We start from the raw sequence: 22621 nt of genomic DNA, 5'->3' as shown, positions 1-22621 counted from the left end.
CCTCTGGGTCTCTGGAGGTGAAGGCTGCCGTGCTGGGTCTTAGCTGGTGGAAGTTTTGGCTGAAGTAGGAGGGGGACAATCCCACTCCTTCTCTATTTTGTTCATCCCAGAGGACAGAGGTGTTTTCCTGAGATTTTTCCAAGCAGCTCATTTGACTCAAGGTGGTCTGCTTGCCTGGCATCCGGCTGTAATGCAGCAATTGAAGTGTTTGTGTGGAGCACGTGCACTGTGCAGCTACCACATCACTGGGGTCTGGTCTGGCTTTTGTGGTGGTGTAGGGAGGTGATGATGTAGAAATAGCAGTGCTCTTGGTTAAGTTAGGATGAGCCAGTATGTTTAAGAAAATATGTGGGAAATGACCAATTGCTCATTTGGGATCTATGCTCTTCAAGAATAGGATGGCTCATTTAGAGTAGTTCCAAAGTTATTAAAAAAAGGATGTGCTCAGTCTTCCCCAGAGATGAAGCACTGTCAGCAAAAGGATGAGTAACCTTTGTCTTCTGTGTTGCAGAGTGGCATTCCTCTGACCCCTGCTGCCATGACCACTTTATTTGGCCAGTTTGATTCACAGCAGTTTATTTTTGTATAGGAGGAATCTGTGGCGCTTGTCAAAATGAGGAAGTGATCATCAGAGTCTGGCTTGGTTTTCCTGCTGCTGGAGCCTTCAGGAGCCAGCCTCAGCCCAGCTGAAGCCAGAGGAGGAGGGTGGAGAAGCACAGCCTGATCAGGTACTGAGTCAGTAATGGGAAAAGTTCTCTGATGCAGAGTTAAGTTATAGATGATCATTAGTTATAAAAAGTTACATTCCTTAGAAGATCTTGTTTAGGTGTGTGATGCAGTGGAGGCCCAGTAAGGACAGCCACATCTGTGGGCCTGGCATGGCTGCATGTTTGATATCTGAGTTCTGGAACAGACCTGAGGTGAACATGAACAAATGTAACATGTTTTCTGGGGTATTACTGTGCAGTACTGCTCAGTATGTGTTTGCCAATACCATTTTCATGGTTTATGTAAGTTGTAAAGAATGGGCTAGGAGTACCAAAAGTTTGAACGATGAAGAGCAATTTGATGTCTTGAGGAAAGATTTTTCCTCAGCTTTGTTCTAGTAGGGAGACTGCAGTGCAAGCTTTTGATGAGCAGCATGTTATGTGGGAACTGTAGAGCAGAACAGAGAGGTAGCAGACTGATGGGTTTAAGACAAAACCAGCTGTCAGCTTGCTTGCTGATTTTATATGCTGAGATGTCCGTAACAGTTCCTGGAAACTGGTATTTATTCTTGCATTCACATCTTTCAGACTGTCATTCTTGAGAAGATTTAGTTTGGTTCATCTTCTATGAAGACAGAGAAGTTCAAGGTTTTGATTTATTGCATTCAGTTTTTCTTTTGTAACTTTTTGTCTTTTGTACCTTCCAGTTTAGGTGAAACTCCTGCTCTGAGGACCATGTTTTGAAAAGACTTTGCATGTTTTTATGGGCCATTAGAGATCCTTTAAGAACAGGGCTGCTACTAATGTGGACTTGTACAATGCTTGGGATGGCAGTGGCATGCAATTCACTGTTACAGGGAGCATTCTTTGAAGAGGTGCAGTGTTTTTTTCATCTCAAGTGATGCTTTCTTTCCAGAAATACCAGCCTCTGTTGCTTAGACTGATTTTATTAGTCGCATTTTTGTTATTTTATTTATTAACCCGGGTGGAAGCAGTGAGCATTTGTTTAAAATCTGTTAAGAAAATGATTCCTAATGTTCCAAAGGCAATTTCCAGCTCTCATTTTATCTTTCCTAGTGTGGTTAAAAGACAGACTCTTTTTCTAGCATCCATTGTGAATACTTCACTTCTTTTTTTTTGTTGGTTTTTTTTTTGTTTTTTTTGTCTTGGGAAATAAGAATCAGCATTTATTTGATTCAACAACCAGCTTCCTGCTTCCCAAGGAAGAGATAGTGGCTCATTTGCCTGCAAACATCCCTCCTGTGGAGAGTCTTTGTTGGAGAAAGCTAGCAGTTCCTAGTGAAATAGCTGCATAGAGGATGAAGAGGGATTATTGAAGCATTACTAGGAAATTCATGGCTGTGTGGAAGACCTTATGTACTCCACAGACGAGCTGACCTAAATTCTGCAGCCAGGCCTTACTGGTTTCTGTGTTGATGTGATGTGGCAGGCTGGATAACCTGCAGCAGATCTGGGGTTTAAGAAAAAAAAAAACCAAACAGAGGGAATACAGAGATTTGTATTTGAGTGGAAACACAGACAAATCTTTAAAATTGTACTGAATTTGTCTTAATTTTTTTTGTTGTTTTCTAGCCCATATTTCTCTATTCTTAGTATTGAGTATTTTTCACATATCCAGAATGTGTCTGTATTACAAGGATGCTCATTAGGAAAAGTGGAGATGTTGTTTACTCCTGGGTGGGGAATACGGGGATGGTTTTGCTCCTAAGAGGCTTTTACAGATGGCTTGGAGTTCTGAGATAGGCTTTAGCAAAGAAGTTATGCTAAGTATCTTATCTTCCTTAGTGAAACAGTTAACACAACTGACACTTGAACTCTTGGGGAGAATAGGGTTAATATCCACTTGACATAAATGGCATGGCTTATGTTTCAGTTTCTAGGTGATGTTTGTTTCTCAAGATTATACACTGCACAAAACAGGACACAAAAATCCAAATAGAGAACAAAATGCCAGGTCTACCACAGTCAAGTTGGTCAGTCTGACCTGTGTGTTTTCATGCTGTTATTTGTTGTAGCAGTGTTGTGACTTTGCAGTGTAGTTTCTGCTGGCACAGATGTGGTGTGAGGGCAGTTACTGCTCCCTGCCTTTTTCTGTACACATTAGCTGCACTGATGCAATGCTCACCTTTGCTTTCACCCTTCCCACTCCCACACTCCTGTTACCTGGTCTCACCACTTCCTTCTCAGGTTCCTCTGCTGGTATGAGAGGAATTCTTTCTGCTAGTACTGCTTATACCATGTCCTGTGAAAGGAATGGTTTATGCAGGCAGAAAAGTTTTGCAATCACTAGAAGGGCTTTTGCAGTAAGATTTTTGCTGGCGTAGTTGGGAAGCAAGAAAAAAAAATTGGCTGATACAGTTCAATGAACAAAATGTTAAAGTGTGGCTAGGGGCTTTCCTGTGCAAGTGTTCTGGTCTGGTTACTGTGATGGAGAGTGTGTGTGTGTGTGTATTTATAATACATTTCTGTCTGGAAAACTATTTTTATGGGAGCATAAGCTTTAAGTCTTGAATTGTTTTAGAGGAATTTCTGCAGCTGCAGCATCATGAAGTGCCAGGGGAAATGGTGATATTCTGAAACATTGCTGGCTTATTTTAGATCACATTTCACTTGATGTGCTTTTGATTTGTTTTAAGAACAACTTGTCTGTATAAGCTATTTGTTTACTATACTCACATAGTAAGCAGCAATGCTGACCTGTGACAGGAAGCCAGAATGGCTGCTGGTCCTGCTGCCCCACTGCCAGGGGCAGGTATGGTGGGGGGATTTCAGAGCAAGGGCTGTTTCCCTTCTGTGTGTTTCAACAGCAGAAGTAGTAATTAGAAGGTTATGAACTGACATATAAATTAAATTGAATGGAAAGGCCCTCAAAAGATGATAAGCTGTTTTTTGCTTGCATCAGTGTTACTGCCCAGGCTACCTCAAGGCAGAAGCAATGTTTTCCTTAGTGCTGATATAGATGTTGTTTTGAGTAATTCTTTGCAATGAGAAGAACTTTTGTATATCTCACTTAAATGTTACAATTTTAATGTTAGTTTATCTCTCCTCTTCCTCTCCTCTTCCTCTCCTCTTCCTCTCCTCTTCCTCTCCTCTTCCTCTCCTCTTCCTCTCCTCTTCCTCTCCTCTTCCTCTCCTCTTCCTCTCCTCTTCCTCTCCTCTTCCTCTCCTCTTCCTCTCCTCTTCCTCTCCTCTTCCTCTCCTCTCCTCTCCTCTTCCTCTCCTCTTCCTCTCCTCTTCCTCTCCTCTTCCTCTCCTCTTCCTCTCCTCTTCCTCTCCTCTTCCTCTCCTCTTCCTCTCCTCTTCCTCTCCTCTTCCTCTCCTCTTCCTCTCCTCTTCCTCTCCTCTTCCTCTCCTCTTCCTCTCCGGAAAACAGTCTCAATTTGGTGGTTTTTTTCACTGTTTTTACTCTCATATTTCTTTTCTTAGGCAGGTGACTTGTCCATTATTGATGCCAAAAGCCAGTCCCCATAGCCACGAGTCAGTGAGCTGAGCTGCTTCCAGCTTGTCCTTCTGGAGCCTGACCCCAGCCTGGCCATGGGCAGTGGCACCAGCACAGCACGGGGGAGGAAGGAGGTGGCACTGGCAGGGCTTGGCACTGGCTTTCTATAGCAGAGAAAAATCTGAGCAGGGTCAAAATGCAGCACTGCTCTCTTCCAGCCTTCCCTGGAGTAATGCCTTGTTGTATGGCTTTGTGTTCACAGACCTGTTTCCTACTGGATACATATCAAACTCAGTGGGCTGCAGCATTCTTTGCTCTGTGCTTTGACATATTATGATGTTGTTTTGAAATACTTACCTGCTCTCAGTTCTCTGCTGGAATCTCAGGAGGTGCCTTTTGCATAGATGGCAAGTGTTTCTCACCATGTTGCTCCCTCAAGCTTTGTCTGTTGCCTTGGGTAGGTGATGCTGTTTTGAAGAAGGCAGCACCATCACAGCTGGGTGAGCACTGCAGTGAGGTCTGCCTGTCCTTGTCCATACATGATTTGGTTTCAGGAGAGGTGAAATACTTCCAGCAATTGAGAAACCACAGGAGAGACTGGGCTGGGGAAGAGTTGACCTTTCCAACACCAGGTTTTCCTTGTGTAGATGCACCCAACATTTCTCCTAGTGCTGTATTTGCACATGATGTAAAGACATGCAGTAAAATGTTGGTGACATTATTGCCTTGCACCTCAGATACTAAAGATGGGGGCAAGAGAGAGAGATTTGCAAGGGAAAGAAATGAACAATCAGCTATTTGTTGCTCAATTATTTTAGTGGTTCTGTGGTTTGGCTGTTATATTATGTTACTCTGTCCACAGCTTTTTATGGGCCTCTTTTAGAAAAATTCTAAATTTGCATAAATAATGCATTTCTCTAGTTTTATTTATTATTTCAAGTGCTAGAATATGCTTGAAATTATAACATTCTACTGCCTCTGATTGCATATATAAAATTCTGGCCTTTGCTGAGCAGTGAGCTCCCAAACTTTCTGTTTATCTGACTGTAGGTTTTCTCACTGTATTATTGGAAACATGGAAAAGTCTTCTATGCATAATTGGAATTGTTTTGATCAATAAAGCATCAGTCTCTTTTCCATTCCATTAACTCTCATTCTGCAGGAGCTGGGCAAAAAAGGTGATATTTTTTTTTTGCTCATAAACTGAATCTGCTACCTTTTGAGGTAAAATGTTTTTCCAGCAGTCTGCAAAACAATTTTCATGGGCAGTTCAAGTAATTATTGTAAGGAATGTAATGATTGTTTGCATTACTGATATTTGAAACATTGGGGGAAAAGCAATTCCATTAAAATAAATTTTTGAGAAAGAAAAATGCCATGCAGCCCTGGCCCCGCCACGTGCTGTTTTGAAATTCTGTGGTACTTAAGGGCAGCACTGCCCAGGTTTGGGTTTGGTTTGTTTTTTCCAGTCTTTAGTGTGGAGGAAGAGTTGTAGTTTAAGGCTTTAGAGGCAGAGTTCAAATGCCACTCCACTTTTTCCCCCCTAAACCCCAGATTGTTGCTCATACCTGAGCTGCACTCTGGTGTCCAGCTGTTCAGTTTGCAGCTGGATCTGGCAGTCCCAGATGCTTTGTCTTTTTGGCAAGTTGTGTGTTTTGGTGACATGACAGCAGGCTGAGATGCTGCCAAAGGCTGGGAGCAGCAGACATTCCTGTGCCATGGGTGAGATGGGAAGGACTGGAAATAGGGGTGCTGCATGGGTTTTTCTTTAGATGCAGGATGTGATGGGCTGATAGAACCAGACAATTGCCTCTCAAGTTACCACCTTTTGGCTGATGGCTCAGGGCTGTTTTGTTCTAAGTCTGTGCTCTCTAGTCCTTGGGAAGTCACTGATTGGTGGTAACTTGCAGTCGAATTGACTGCAATACCAGTTCTTCCTTTTCAGCTCAGGGAACAGGATGGGAGCTGCAGGTAACCTCTGCAGGACCTGGGTGAGTATTTGTGAAGGCAGAGGTGGGTGGTGGTGGAGCTGGGAGGTATCAGAAGGGAGAACATGGAACATAAACCGCAGCTAATCTTGCAGGAGTGTATTGGCCCACTCCTCTGGATTGTGCTGTACTAGTATGTGTATTTAAACTGAGACAATCTGAAATAACTGGCTGTCAACTTGTTAAAATAATCAGGTTGCCAAGAACTCTATCATTTTGTTAAGCTTCATTTCAGATTTATTGCATATTTTTTCACCTTTAATGGAACTAATTCAGGGGATGCAAACATGAGGTTTAGCGCACTAGTTCCACTCCCTGCAGTTAATTTAATTTTTCTTTTGATTCTTTTGCACCCCTGCTCTGTCTCAACCAGGGTTCAGTCTGAAGGCAGCAACTGAAAGGGTTTGTCTAGGTTGTAGGAGATGGGAAAATGAGAATCAGAGCTCTTATCCATAAACATTGAACAAAGTTTATTTCAACAACCTCTTCTGTGTTTCTTAGAATGGTTGGAGGTATGCCAACCTAAAAACCTAACCCTAACCCCAAACCTGCTTTTATTTAACTTTCAGCTAGATCTTTATGTGTAATACCCTAACAAGGGGCAGAGCTACTTCTGTTTTCCTTGTATGTTGGATAGCACTTTCATACACTGGTGGTAGAACTTGGGTGGGTTTTTTGCAGTGCCATTGAGTTTCTTTTCCTTATGGGGGTTGTTCAAATAGCTATCTTAGTGGGAAGACAAACACTTGAAATTGAAAAATATGATGAGGCAAGGGCTGTCAAGTATTATGCATCAATTTTGTACTTTGCATGCTGAGGTCCTGGCCTGTTTGAGGTCTCTGCGTACTTCTGCAGTGTAAGTGTTTAGCAATGATAAACTGCAGTGTCTGGCAGAGGGATTTGGTGTGCAAGGACACCTGAAAAAACAACCTTTAATCCTTCCCTGAAATGAGCTGGTTTCCAGGTTTCTCTTTTTTCAGAGAGGTTGGCCAGGGAGCTTCCATTCAGAGTGTGCTGGCATGATACTCAGTGGCCAACACCTTTTTTTAATAGTTGTCAACCAAGTAACATTGATAGATCTGATTTACTGGGCTTTTTTCCCCCTGCGTGTGTGCTGCATTAATTCTTTGAATGTGTTTTCTTTTTTTTTTTTTCCTAGAAGTAATCAGTATACCAGGAAAAGCCCAATTCACCAATAACATCTGAAAACAGCAAAAGCAGCAGAAGACCAGAAAGCCCCCAGATATCCCTAAACAGCAACAACAAAATGAGCTATAATTTGGTCAAGGACAGAGCTACTTGTAGCCAAGGGCATTTGCTAAGAGGGAGACAGATTATAAAAGCCCATCATTTATCTTTGATTTTTGAATGGGGAAAATGTAATCGTGTTCTCTAAATAAATGTGTGGAGTAGTTATGTTATGTGTTGCTCCTTGCAGTAATAAACGGCTTGTTAATATTTATAGTTTCACAGCTTGTCACAAAAGGCCTTGGTGTTTATTCTTGGTTTTCTAGATAGTCTGATTACAGATGATGGAACTAGACAAGCTAAAAGGTCATGGTGTTTTAGAAGGAGATTCAAAGAATATCTCAAGGACCTTTTAGAGTTAGAGGTGTCCCCAAGATAAGCTGTTACTGATCTGAGGCCACAGATATGAGTGTTTCTTGCTTATTAAATGCCCAGAGCATGAGTAGATGTGTGCATGGTAAAAGGCTCTGTGGACCAGCACTGGCTGAAAATGTTTTCTGGAGTTTGTATGGGTTAAACATCAATGTTTCTTGACACTTTTTCTGCAATGTTGTCTAATCTATTAACAGCATATTTAGGGGATGGGCTTGTTTTCATTCTGTACAATCGGAGTGCACATAAGGAATGTGCATCTTGCTTTCATAGCAGTCACAGACCAGTCCTCAGGAGCTGACTCACTGCTATTTTGTAAGCAGGGTTTGCCTTCCTTTTATGCGGTTCTGCATTTTTCCATTCCACAGTCTGTGGTAATTTAGATCTTAAGTGTGCTGGTGTTAAAAAGCCTGCTTCCTGGAGTAAATGTTACCCCCATGTATGTGGCATGTAATTTGATACTAACAAAAGCAATTTTTGATAATTTCACCTTTTTTTAGTTGGCTCTTAATCACGTTATGTTACAAAGGCACTTTCCCTGCAGCTAACACAATCATTGAAAAACAAGTATTAATGATTTGTGGGGACTTGTATTTGGTCTGTTAGTTATTGTTGCACTGTCACACTTGTAGGGGTTTGTTTTCAAATTTTCCTGCGCAATATTTGACTAGCTTGAGTTTCAGATTGTCTGGTTCTACTTGCATTTTAACTGTGTTTTGCTTTTGGGATGTTGTGGTAGGGTGGGAATGGTAAAAACGAACCGCTGGAAAGATACAGAAGGGAGGCCATGGCTTCCTATAACTTGAGATTCAAGTTAGAATTTCTAGTGTGTAGCATACCTTGAATAACTCTGGATTTCATTATTGACTTCAAAATCACTTAAACTCACTCTCACACCTTAGTAACACTTTATTTAAGGCAAGTCAGATGTTTTCCTGTGAGTTTATTACTTGCTTTTACTTGGCTCAGTTAGATTTATTTTTTCCCCCGCACTGGCATCTTTGGAGGAAGTAAAGTGCCAGAAATCTTCAGTGCTGTTGTAATTTCTATTTTTTTAATGAAAATAACTTTATTTCTGAAAATAACTGTGCACCAGTGTGTAAACCAAACTTTTCCCAAAGTTCTGCTACCTTTGTAATTTTTCTTTATAGCTTTCCTGGGTAAAAGTTGCAAGATCAGATTGTTTTAATTGATGTTTTTGCAAAACTTGTGTGGCTGGAAAACTGACAGTAGTCATGTGAATTTTGAATTACTTCTGCATGATTAAAATCAACAGCAGCACTCTGGGCTGCTGCTAGGAATGTTTCAGAAAAACCATGCAGGAGAGATTAGGGGAGATAACCCAGCAGAGAATTTTTTTTCCTGTTTCTTGTATTCTGCGATAGCTCCAAGGCTGAGCATAGTAAAAGGGAAAGATGTAAACCATTCTGATGGGAAAAGGGTGAAGTGATACTGGTTCTCCTGGTAATAATCAGGAGGCTGCAGAGAGGAGAGAAACAAAAGGAAGCTTTTTGTTTCCTGGGTGCAGTTTCACGCTGGACACTGCTAAGTGGGAGCCTGATCCAAAGGCATCCGGCCCTAGAACAGCAGCACCTTCCCTGGGAGCTGCTGGACTTCAGCCTGGGTGTTCCTGCAGGAAACTCCACCCTCTCCTTCTATCTCTTTCTGGTACGTTTTCTAAGCCCTGATGTCGTCTTGTTACTGCTGGCAAAAAGTTACATGTGTGGGAGATATGCAAATGTGTTGTAATGTTCTGATATAATTTTAGCACAGGAAAAGAGCAAGCTCTGTACATAGGTATCACCAACTGAGCTCCAGTCTTGCAGCTCAGCTTATTTAGTACAGCTGTCAAACTTTGAAAAGAGATTTGCATGGATGTGGGGTATAGGATCAAGTTCATAATTTTGTAAATTTAAGAAGTAGCTTCTGTCAATCCACAGTTGTCTAAATTTCTTTGCAGACAGTAGAAACTGTCTGAATGAGTGTAGAAGAATTGTACAGTTCAATGACATGATAATTGAGGATTTCTGATTGTGAATCCTCTAATTGAGGATTTCTGATTATGTGAATCCTCTTATTATTTACAGTGTATACTCTTGCTGGAAGAATACTGGCTCTCCATGAATGACTGAGGTGGACTTTATCTTTTGTTTCTCTCAGTGTAAAATTCTAAATACTGTCTTGCCTTCTCTTTTTTTTCTTTTTTTTTTTTTCATTTTCTTTGGGTGATTTTTTTTTTTTTTTTGATAATTTTTCTTTCCAGGTATAATGAGGGCTTGATAATCTTGTGGGAGAGGAATGAATTTACTAAAATCCTTTCTCATATATACAGGGTTAAGTATCACACTCAGGAGGGTAATGTTCCAGTGGAATTGCAGTCTCCCCATAACAGTTTAGACTTTGGTAAAGCAAGTGGATGAGTCATTGCAGGGATTTGATGGCTGAAAAGATTGATTAATAATTAATTTAAAAACAAGATGCCCTTTCCTCTGTGTCCTAGCTTTCAGCCATTCAAAAGATCATCAGATTCCCACATGTAGTTTAACATTTGAGTGCTAGGGAAGTGTTTATTTTGATGTCTTTCCCTGAACTGCAAATGTTGCTTTGTCTTTGCTTTTGCTCACACATTATTTATGGAGTTATAAATGTCGAATTTGATTCAAGTGTTCTGATGAGGTTACAGCACTTAGAAGGAGCCAAATGTTCCCATTTGGTGTGCTGGGGTTATCCTTGCCTCATGACCTTTTTGAGGTGCATTGGTGTACCAAGTGCTTCATGGATAATGGCATGGATGATTTTCAGAAATTCCCACATAGGGGTTCTTTGCTTTTCTTCAGTAGACATTTGTCAGTCAAGGATTTGTTTTTCTACAGGTTTGCATTTGAGCTGGGTGTCTAATGGGAAACCCTGGATCCAGGGTGCTTTCTGCCTTTATGCTGTGATAGTCATAAAAGGGAAGAATGCTGCTGGCTGCAGTGTGACCCTGAAAGGATGACTCAAAATGAGCCCTTTGAATTCAATTAAATTAACATAAATAATGTCTATTTGAGGGGGCGTTGAATAGAATAGGTCAAAGATGAGGGATCAGGGAAAACCCATCCATGAAAGGCATGGAAGCTTCAGCAACCTTTTGGAATCCTTTAAGATTCCAAAAAGGAGCACCCTCTTGAGTGCTCCTGTCTGGGGCAGATCTTTGATACAAGATAGGTCTTGTGACTCTGATATTAGAAGTGTTTTGTCTTTTTGGTTAATTAAAAGCACACTGTGTGCAATCCTGGGCAGTTTAGGTGCTGAATCTTGAATAGTGTGTGGTGAAAATACATCAAGGCATTTATTTGCTGACAGTGTACAAAAAGCCACTCTCCAAACTTTCATTTTTACTTATTTATAAGAGTGAAAGGTGAATGAAAATGCATAATAATCTTACCTTGAGCTGTTGCTATCATTCATAATTTAAACCTGAATAATTTAAATGCTTCATGTTTTTAGTGTAATGATCCCCTTAATTCTGAACTATGACTTGGATGTTTTCTTCTGATCAGGCTTCTGACAAAGAACAATCCTGATATGTGGTACTAAGATGTAGCTACAACCTTCTGGTGTTGGTGTTTGAGACATTGCATGTTGTCAGATATCTAAGGTACAGGAGCTGACACCTTGCACTTTGCAAAGCCTCAAGCTTTGAAGATTTGTCTAAATTTTCCAGCCTGCAGATAATGAAATACTTTGGCCTCCTTTAGCTGTGAACATTATTTTACTGTAGTCAAAAGTTAAGATTTAGTTGCACTGCTTTATAAGTGCTGTATAATTATTGCATACTGCAGAGTTTCTATGAGTAGGATTTTAGCCTTTGCAAGGACAGCATTAGAGTTAGACTTCAGGAAGTTTTGTAAAAAGGGGTTGTGTTTTGACCTTTGTGATGAAATCACCATTTGCCTGGGCACAGAATATGGAAGGAGAAAGCTCTCCCTCCCTCCCACTACCTCTTTAATTTGTGTTAAAAGCACTGAAAATAAGAAATGGGGAGATGAGATTTTAGCTGCAGGGAAGAGTAAGTAATCTGATTTATAATAAAAACTAGACCTTCTTGAATGCTTGTTTTACTCCAGCAAAGCCTCATTTGGTAAATGCAAGTGCAGGATTGAGTGGGTGTTCACCTGCTGGTTTGCAGAGAGAGGGACAGGAAAGCAGTTTGCTCTTGAGGAGTGCTAGGAAGAAGTGGATGATTTCACAGCTTGAAGTGTATAAAACTTGCTCTGGTGTCGGTATGGGCAGTGGAATTTGACAAGAAGTGGGAGGGGAGAAGTGTGTGTGTGACTAGGGTGATACTTTGCATTCTGGAAGGAAGAAGCAGGGTCTGGAATTCATAGTTTGACATTTTTGAATGCGAGAAAGAAGCCAAAGGAAGCTGGTGGGTGTTGGGACATGACTGATTTGCTCCAGTTTGCAAAGTAGGTGTGGACAGCAGAAATCAGAAGGGCAGCAAGAAATCACCAGGTTTTGTTTTAGCTGAAGGGGTAAGAGACTGCCAATGGAATGGTCACCCAGGGCACCCTAGCCTGCTTCATGTCCTGATATTGGAGGCTGGCACTGCAGCTGTTTTCATTTCACAACTTGGGAGCCACTTTGCTCTGGATTCTTGCCATTGGAAACATCCTAAGGCAGAGAAGTCCCTTTAGAGGAGTCGTTGCAGTTCATTAGCTTTTTCTCTGGGATCACTGTGGAGCTCCTGGATGGATGAGACAGGGGTCAGAGATGGATTGGTGTTTCCTCCGGACCTTATCAGATCTGCCTGCGGAGATGGATTTGTGTTGAGCAATGGAGCTGTAAGAGGATTCTGTTGTGGCAGAGTGGGTAAATGTGGCTGCTGGAACTTGCCCTAAGGAGCCAGCCTCACCAGGGCAGCTCCCCAGAGCCTGTCAGCTGGGAGCTTAATACACAGAGTATAGCTGGGCAACCCTTTTGCATCAACTTTGGTAATTTCTGTAAGGTATCTCCTCTTAATTACCTCACTGCTGAATAGGTGAGAAGTAAGATTGGGATTCTTTTTTTCTTTTTATTAAGCTGACCTAGAAACAGTCCCTATGGGTTTGGAGGCTTGGTCACAAGAACATTACTTATCATGTGGTGTCACATCAGCTGGAATCCTCAGACAGTAAGGCTGCTGGATTTCCCGACACTTGCCTTTCTCCTAGTCTGTCACAATTGTTCCACCATTCAGACTGGTGTTTCTTATATGTTTGGGTTATGGGGGTAACAAAGCTTGTGAAACATGACAGTCTGTGAAAAATAAGTCTGCAGTGTTCCTTCAGCTTTTCCACTGGGATGATTTTTCACATGTACATTTGCATTAATAGCAGTTGGCTTCTGGTTAATAAATACAGTGCCCTGTGAAATTAATGGGTTATTAGGGTTGGATGGGTTCCTATGGCACCCTAAGTGCTGCAGCTTTCACTAGCTAGCAGTGCCTTTGCCTATGTGCACAGCAGAGTTGTTTACATGTTAGGAATATGCTAGAGGCAAGGAGAAAGGAACAGCTTTAATGTGATGCAGCTTAGATGCTCTGTGGGGGAGGCCTCAGAATTGTTCATAACAGGATCAAATGTCAATCAATGTTTCGAGAAGAATAAAGTTACTGTTTATGAGAAAATTAAGGAGTAGTTTATTACATGCTTTTCCTCCATCTATTTTTGACCCTTCTAGGAAAATGTCCCTCTCCTGTGGTTCTTTTGAACCCTGTGAGAGTATTAGTGGTGCCTGGGACAAGCATCTGTGCAGACCTCTCCTTTTGGCTCCAGCCACTTCTCCGGGCTGCCTTTGGTAAGGAGACAAGTAATATGCCAGCCAGCTCCTTTCTGCTCTTCCATGAAAAGCCTGCTGATTGTGTTGCTGAGGATGCTGCTGGAGCATTGTGGCTACTATTAAATTTCTTTTGCAGGCACATCTGGGGATTTACTGCTCTATAGTGTAAGAAAACAGTTATTGACATCAAGCCATGAACATGAGAAAATGGCTTCTCCCTCACTGCAAGGGAGGAGAGAGAGAAGTGGAGAAGGAAACAGCTGAAAACCTCCTCCCCTCCCTCCAGAGCTATTTTTTGCTGGTGACAGAGAATGGTGGGATGAGCAAAGCTGATCTGTATCTGCAGCAGGCTGTGGCTCTGATCTGAAGATGTATCCCCAGGAAAAAACAATGAGAGCCTAGTTGTGGGGGAGGGAGCACCTGAAGTCAAAGCACTTCTCTGCTGGTTCTGCACCTGCAGTTTCTGTTCCAAGCTGCTTTGCATTGTAGGCAGGTGATGCTTAAAATTTGTCAAGAAGGGGCTGTCACATTTTGTCTTAGACTGTGCCCCATGTGTCAGCTGTTAGGGCAACGGGCTGGGGTTTAGAAGAGCAGCTGGGGAGTGCAGCTCCTGGAGAAAGGGTAGGGATGGGGAGGAATCATGGACAATTGTGTCAGAATAAAAGGATTTTTAAGCCAAGGCTTAGGTGCCTGCTGGAAATACTTCTCTAAAACCTGGGAAATACACAGCCAGGAATTCCATTTACCAGATTCAGGCTTTTCTGATTGTGTGGCTTCTTGCATTCTTCTTAGAATGGTTTGGGGTTGAACCAGTATCCTGATGTGTTGTGTTGTCTGGGCCTGTCTCCCAAGGGAGATATTTTGGACAGTTACTCCCAAGTAAATTCTGTGTGTCATTCTGGAGTTAAGGGCTTGTCTTCACATGCCATTTAGAAATTATTCAAGTCAGCTGAAGGTGTGAATTTAAAGTGAATTGCTTCAACTGTTCTACATCTTTGAGGCACAATAATTGAGGGTCGCTCTGATTCTGAAGAAGAGCATCTGAAGAAGGTCTCAAGCAGTTTAATCAAGTCAGTTTTTAAATTTGTGTGGTTTTTGTTTTAAGAATTAATCCAAAGTGCCTTATGCAGATAAAGCCTCAAAGTGGATTGTATTATATAGGAAAGCTGTTCTTGAGGATTTGGGAGGGTTTATGTGGATGCAGATGTGTTGCTAGTCAGGAATAGCACTTGTATTTTAAAGTCACCTTGCACTTTCATCTTTCAATTTTTCAACTTTCTGACTCTGCTAACCTTAAGCAGAAATTATGAAAGGATGTGAATTGACTTTAGTCTTTGCAATAGACCTTTGAATTGCTAGTGGCATCCTTAAAGCTGTCACTAGTCATGTAATTTCAGTAGAAACATCTGGTTTACATATTTAATCTTTTATAGTGGATGGAATGCACTTTAGTGGGTAAAGCTGCTGATTTCTTCTAAGATTTTCTAAGCTGGTGGAAGGAGGGTGAAGGACATTGGAGGAGTCCTCTTGGACTTCCACCCCGAACTGAAATTCTTCTCATCCCATACAAAGTCTTTTTTTCAGATGTGTGTGTGAAGCAGGGACCTTTAGCAAAATCTGTGTAGTAGGAAAAGGCTGACTGTTCTGTTATCTGGGGCTTTTGGCAACTTGCATAGTTTACCTGAAGGGTAAGGGACAGGGGAATCTGGCACAGAGATTGCACAGACAGTTCTGTCTGAAGTGCACAGACTGGCAGCTTTGAATATTTGCTGCCTAATTCAGGGGGAATTAGTTGGAGAAGTTATGGGCAGAACTCTCCATTTTGCATTTTAATGTTCCAGCAGCCATGGGAGATTAGGTGGAAAGGTCCATCATGTATGTTGAACTGCAGAATTCCATCTGTGGATTGCTACTGCCATGCATCTAGAACACATAACACATCACTGTGTGGATAGTTAGCATATTATTTAAATAAGGTTGTGAAAATGGAAGGTTCTGGATATTTTTCTTATTTTTGAGGCAATTATAAAGTTGGATGTAGTTTTCTTGCTGAGTGCTTTATTTTATTGCCCTGTGAAAGACTTGGTCCTAGAGACTAAGGACTGATTCAGTACTAAGGCTTAATTGACAGGATGGAGAAATGCAGGTAGAGCACAGTTGCCTTCACCTTGGGCAGAGGAGGGATGTTGTGTGTACACTCTGAGTGTGCTTTGCTCTGCCTTTCTTGGCTGAGGAGCTGTGCAGTTTCTGTGACAGTGTCCCACTGGGATCAGACTGAGATCAGCTCATTTTGCCTTGTTGATCAAACAAGCAGCAGATGGCTGGGCTGTGCAGAAGCTGTCAACCAGAGTGAGGGTCAGGCTGATGGTGAGAGTCTGAATTTGTATGTTGTCCAGTCTGGTTACTAACCAAGTTGGTTACTCAGTAAATACCTCATCCTAGAGTCAAGGACTGGATTTTGAGGTGCTTTTTAGAGATGGCTGATCAGCAAATATATGGGTTTGTTTCCCTTTGTATACTCTGTTTTGTTTTGGCCTTCAGAGTGCTGAACATCCTGTTGGCATCATGGAAAGATGTTCAGTGCCATGGAAATTTAGCCCACTGCAGGTCAGTTCTTGTTTCAGGTCTTCAGCTGTGAAAGCTGCTGTGGACTTTGGTATCACACTGCTAGAAGTTGGTGGTTGCCATGGGACCATCGAGTGTGACCCATTTGTGTAAAGGATGGACAAACAGAAAACAGCCCCAAAGAAATTAGACTTAGTGCTTCAAAAGAGCATATTTGTCATCATAGAGAACTTGATGTCATTGTAGGAAAAAAAAAAGTGTATGGAAAACAGATCCTTGTAAGAAGACACTAAATAGTCCAAAAGCTGAAATTCTGGTTTAAAGAAAGAAGACATCTATACTAACAGCCCTCTGGTTTAAGGACAGATCTAGAAATTTCAGAGAAAAAACAGTAATTAAGGGGAAAATGCAAGTTGGAAGTTAAGGAAGTATGTTAGAGAATTAACTGAATATTTTCTACAGCTCAACTATGTTAGAAATAATTCCAATTACTAGACAGAGATAATAAAGTAGCTCATGCAAAAAAGTAGAAATATTTGTTAATACTCTTCCATATTTGGGAAAGTGTAGAATGTGGTGCCATCATTGCAGTTCCAGTAGAGAATGAAGTCTGATTTAATAAATGTAGATTTCTTCTAGGGATGTCCATATGTAAACCAGCAGTGCTGTGGCTTGATTGTTCTAAAGACCTTGATGAAAAGTCTGTAGGCATGCAGACAGTTTTTAATAACTGTTGTTATTGGGGGGTCTTAAAATAGACAAGGAAATATACAGAATAGACAAGGAAGGCGTGGGAGACTGGCTTAATCATATTCCAACTAGCTTGACATTAATAGTCACCAAAACACTGGAAAAATTAAAGCAACCAGGACGCTGAGATGTAGTAAAACTATGTCTTCAAAGACATCTGATGCAAGGGGGATGGAGACAGTTCAACCCATTGTGGTCCTCTGCAACTCCCTAGCTCTTCCAAGTCCTGTCTCTCATTCCCTTTCTCAGCAGCAGCAGAGGTAGTCAGTGAGCACTGCTGTGCCCCTTGGGGACTCCTGTCCTGGCATGTTGCTGCTCTGATATTGCAAAAGTAAACGAATTAAGAACTGACTAACTGATGTTTAAAAGTTAGTCACTTGTGGTGAATCACTGTCAAATGGGAATGATTCTAGAAATCTTGCTTAAAGGATTGAGGCCAAGATTCCATTGAACCTTTTCATCAAGTAGCTGGAGACAAGGATAGGATCTGTACTGATAGAACTGGCAGGCCATATCACACTAGGCAGTGTGGGAAACAAGGACAAGGCAGCCTGTACCATGGAATTTACACAGCCTGGTGAACTGTATCAATCAAAGGTGCAGTTAATATAATCTGCAATATCACGGGGCCTGCAGGTGTTGTCCTTCAGTGTAGTGACAGAAGAGGAGCTTGGGGACAAGGCTGCTTGGGGGTGCAGTGAGTCAGCAGCTGGACGTGGCTGCTGTTTTGTGGGGCAGCAAAGGGGTAGAACCTGTGTGTGGGAGGGGCAGTGGGTGAAGGAAGGTGACCTGTGTACAATTCTGAGGTCATGAGCAGCCTTGAAAATGGGAGTGAATTCATATAAGTCAGAGGAGATATTTGAAGGCTGACTGGTGTTCCACAAGGAGAGCCTGAAACGCTCATTCTGTTGGCGGGTTTGTTGTTTTTTGATAAGTGGAGGAACTTGGTAATTGGTGGGAAGCACGCTGGAGGCTAAAATGCAAGCAGGCATAACAGAATGATGGCTGGGAGCTGCAGTCAGGCAATTGGAAATAAGTGCATTTGTAATGGTGAGAGAGCATAAGTGCTAGAACAAATAACAGAGGAAAGTGGTGGATTCCACCCAAAATGTTCACAGGGCTGAAAGATTTTCTTAAAGTGTCCTATGTGCTACAGGAATTATTGAGAGTAGTGGTATGTGATGTCAAACTGACTTTAGTGAATAAGTCATAGATGGGACTATACAGACCTGCAAACCAAAATGTTCTTCATGTGTGCTGCACAGCTGAGCATTGGCTGGCTTCCCTGCTAGAAAGTGTGGAAAGTGTGTGTGTATATATGTATATATATAGCATATGTGTGTGTATACTACAGGAGAGGAATAAACATGGGTGGTACCTCTTGGCCTGAGATATCGAGCTTCTCTGTTAAATGTTTCAAGAGCAACTGAAAAAACTGGAACCCACAAGTGGTGACCAAGAGTTTCCTAACCATACATATGGTTCTTCATGGACTCAGACTGGGAAGCATGAGTGCATTTCCACTCTGCTTATGCTGGGATAATTGCTCTCTGCAGGGCAGACTAACTTATGTGTAATGCTGTCTGAACTCTTCTCTCTCTAGAACTGACCTTTCTTGAATATAATGACTTTTGGGATCTTTGTGCTGCTCTTCTCTCACAAACCAGCAGCTTAGATCTTTCTGTTCCTCTTGAAAGTGCATCTAAAGGAGTGTTGAGAAGTAGAACAGAATGGAGTAAGTGCAGCAGGCTCACAAGCAATGAGTACAAGAGTAATATTGAGGGGGGTGGTGATTTATTTTTTCTTTTCTTTTTTATAGTGAACAGTTAATTTCTGAAACTCACTGCTGCATGGTACCATTACAGATAAGAATTGATAGGAATCTAGAATGGATTAGACACCCAGGAGATTATTTTATTTAGTTTCATGTAAATCTGTATGATTCTGTTCTGGACTTATGAAACAATTGGTAACAATGGGGTGTAATGTGGTGGACTGATTATTCTATAGCTGTTTACTAGGAAACTTTTGCTGTATCTGTTTCTAGCTACTTTCACAACAGGAAAGAGTGATTCAGAGTTCTGTTTCTAAATTTGCTAAGAGAAGGAGCGTAATTCGGGCTGGAGGAAGACTGAGGGTGTGTGTATGGAGTGGAGGTGGTGATAAAGGGAGAACGCACCCTGTGTGCTGAAATGTGTCATTGTATCTCTGATTGCAGGGCATACATGCTGATCTACAAACATAATATGCATGGATCACAGTAGCAAACTGCTTTTTGAATACTCAGCTTTTCAGTGATAGCACTTATACAGTATTTGTTGTATTAAAGTAATTAATCTGCTGAGAAAATGAAGCATCTTTGAGGATTGATACCGTCAGAAGTGGAGAGAGAACTAGGAGATTTAAGTTATGGAAAGAAGAAGGTTTAACTGTGTTTTTGTCAGGCAAAGTCTTCAATTTCCTTTGTCATTAGCTCTTGACACTTGTTTTGGAGAAAGCTTCTCTCTGTTCTTAAATGGAGAGTTACAAATGCTGTATTTTCATTACTTTTTATTTTCCCTTTTTTCCTTCCCAAGTTACATGTAGGTGAGACAGGCACAGCCACAGCTTTATTTGGTGTGACAGTTGCATCTGGTAAATACAAGTGGAGAGAAAGTCTTGGTGGGAAGGTGCAGGTACAGGCATAATGACTGTGAGGGTTATTTCAGTGCTGCTTCCCTTTGATGGTTTCCAAGCCCTGGGATGGCTCAGCACTGTTGGCAGGGTATGCTCAGAGTGCTCCTGAGATGCCCCACGAAGAGCAGAGAGCTCCTCTGTGTTTGTCACTGTGTCCACACACAAGCACATGCACATGGTCAAGGAAAACCAGTCAGTTCTGCATGGGTCTTGCAGCACACATCAGTTCACCACCCAAATCTTGGTGGAAAGCAATCTGAAGGATTATACAGAAAGGGAAGTCTTAGAACAAGGACATGAAAAAAATGGTGATATAGTTAAAGTTTTAAAACTTAATCAGGTTGAAAAAATGAAGTATTTTAGCATTGCAGTCCATGTAGATGGGGATGGTTATTTTGTTGTCATGCCATTTGTGGCCCAAAGATGGGGACCAGTGAGCGGACTTCCAAGGAAGTTCTTTGCAAGGATAAAAGGAACACGTCAGTCTTACCTCTACAGGCTGCCCTTCTAGCTTAATGTAGCTAATCTGGCAGAGAGTCAAGTAAGGATACTGGACTGTGAGCAGAGGAAAACACCACGTTGAAGTCACAGATGCTATGAATTGGCTCGTAAGAGCTGGATCAAGAAACACAGTGAGTTGTGATATTTTGTGGCTTTTGTATGACTGCCATATTTTTCCCTGCATGCAGTAGTTCCAACACAAGTTAAATTCTTTGTTGTAGGAAAGCTAAATATTTTTGAATGCTGAGTCTGAAATACAGATGATATACTGCAGCAAAAGACTCTCATGGGATTTTTTTACGAGATGGCTTTTATTTGTTAAATGAGTTTTCAGTAGTTCTTCAGTACATGCTATTGTATTGTTTGTGTGATGTCTTACAGTGTCACTGGTCTGATCTGGACTGTGATGACTGAATAAATTGCATCATTTGCTGACTGTGGAAAGATGGCTTGATCTGTAAGACACATTTGTGTATATGTGCATTTTGTAATGTAATTGTAATCATAAATTAAAGATGCTCAGTTAATGCCAAATACGAGCTGTATTCATAACTCTTGCTATTCTTGTCTACCCACAGGAGTTCTAAGAGTCAGAGGGGATCACAGAGGAAACTGAAGCTGCTTTTGTACTTTAAGGGGGGAAAAGTAATGAAATAAATTATGTAGTCTAAGACATCTTGAAAATTGGCTTTTAAGTAGTCTTTGGACTTCTACCAAGAAGCATGCTGCTGGCATTCGGTTTTGTGCATTAGAGGAAATAAAACACTAGAAATCTCTTGGCTTTCATCTGCAGAGAAATAGCTACACTTTGCTGCTGTATTTTGGCCATGCTGGGTTTTGGCATGGTTATGGTGATTTATAATTTTGTGTCCTGTGGGTTTTCAGTGACTTAAAATTACTAAGAAGAAGTAGTTTGCCCTGAAGTGGTTGGTGAGATGGTGTTACAGTTGGCAGAGGGACCTCCTGTAGGAGCTGGAGGATCAGACCCTGTGGTGTGGTGTGGCTTTGACAGTGACAGATGTCACAGAGGAGGACTGCAGAAAACTTGAGTAGCTGGCTGTGATGTTGTGATGTGCTTGATTGTTCATTGCTGATCCTTGCCATGGATGATAGAGGTGTAGATCTTGTAATTAAAAAACTCAAGTGAAAGCCTTGCTGGGAAAAATTGAATATTTTATGTTAATAGGATGATGCTTTTGCTCATTGCTAAGAAATTTCCAATTTTGAGTCTGTGTTATAGTGAAGATTTATTGAGATCTCTGTTCAAATTGCAGCTATTCACAAACAGCGACTCAGAGGCAAGAAATCATTTTATGTAACTTAATTTCAAGTGGTGCCATCATCACATTATTTTTTTTTTGTTAACTGAAAGCAATAAAGATTCTCTAATAAATGAATCATAATAGCATTATAGCTCTTATTTATATAATTTGAAATCTTGTAGTCTAATCCTGTTGGCCTTTACTTCCATGACTATTTTAATTTTTAATGGGGATTTTGTTTCTTTTTTAAACCACTTCATGATTACTCATTTCATACATGCATTTTTTTCTCCCCCCTTTAAGGGTAGAAGTAAAATTTTATTTACAACTTTCTTCTTGTAATTTGACAAAGCAAGTGTCAGTGAATATGGCCAGCTTCATCAGGTATGTCTATGCAGAGCACTAAGAAGCACTATATCCAGATCAACTATTCATGGAAAACTTGGCTACACTCCCAAAAGAAGAGTTTCAGTAACTCTGAGAGAAATGGTTTTATTTGTGAATTGTCCACCTGCATGGAAATACCAAAATTTCCTGCTGCTTTGTATCTTTCAATGATACATTAGTTCAATCACTTTTCACAATAGAGTTGCATAGTAAGGAATAATTCCAGCACACTGCCAATACTTGAAAAATTTTTTTAGGATGAATTTACCTTGTAGTTACTCCTGTGATCAAAGTATTGCTAATGTAAAGAATAAAAGATTTATTCCAATTTCTAGCCCGTAGCAGAAACTTCCTTTTAATAACTGATCAGTCTTGAAACTTGGCCTTCCTCAAACACTCTGCTGTGTTATACAGTATGAAATCTGATGAAATTCAACTGAATTTTTGGACCATAATCGTTTTGAAACAGGATGACACAGTGTATAATGCAGTAAGGCTTTGATATAGATTAGAGTATTAAACCTTTTATGCACTATAAGTACCAAATGCTAGCAGAGTCTGAGTCTTGTTCAAATATCACTTTTGCTTGTGTCAATTTGATGAAACTGACCAAGACACAGGATCTGGGGATGTAAAGCACATGGAACATAGAATCAAGTATTGTGGAAGGTAGTGAGTGACCTGTGAGGCATGGCACGATGAGACAGAGCCAGTGTCCCTGCTGAGTCAGGAGCAGGATTGTCACAGTGCTCTGTCTCAGAGGATGTGTAACCCAGCAGGAGCTCTGCCACTCAGAGCACAGCAAGCAGCACAGGAGCCACGAGCCATGTTTAAAGACAGGCTGCAACAGCAGTGCCTGCTTATGTGTGGTGAGCAGGGATCCAGCTTTGACATTGGGATCCA

At 41.2% G+C, this 22621-nt stretch overlaps 1 protein-coding gene across 7 annotated transcripts in view; it reads left to right on the top strand.

The window, feature by feature from the left end:
* LRRC8D (leucine rich repeat containing 8 VRAC subunit D) overlaps positions 1–22621 on the top strand; it is a 51411-nt gene that overhangs the window by 11022 nt on the left and 17768 nt on the right. For 3 of the 7 annotated variants that reach the window (XM_079314308.1, XM_079314309.1, XM_079314310.1), the window contains one exon: positions 590–728. The exons of 1 other annotated variant lie outside the window; for it this stretch is intronic. The gene's annotated coding sequence lies outside the window, so the exon portion shown is untranslated. Of the gene's footprint in view, positions 1–589; positions 729–8128; positions 8150–9420; positions 9444–13478; positions 13596–22621 lie in introns of those variants that run through there. 3 more of the 7 variants (XM_079314311.1, XM_079314313.1, XM_079314314.1) reach the window with 3 other exon arrangements.

Source organism: Erithacus rubecula (assembly GCF_903797595.1).
Source record: "Erithacus rubecula genome assembly, chromosome: 10".
Taxonomy (NCBI): domain Eukaryota; kingdom Metazoa; phylum Chordata; class Aves; order Passeriformes; family Muscicapidae; genus Erithacus; species Erithacus rubecula.
This window is presented reverse-complemented; position numbering and strand designations above follow the sequence as displayed.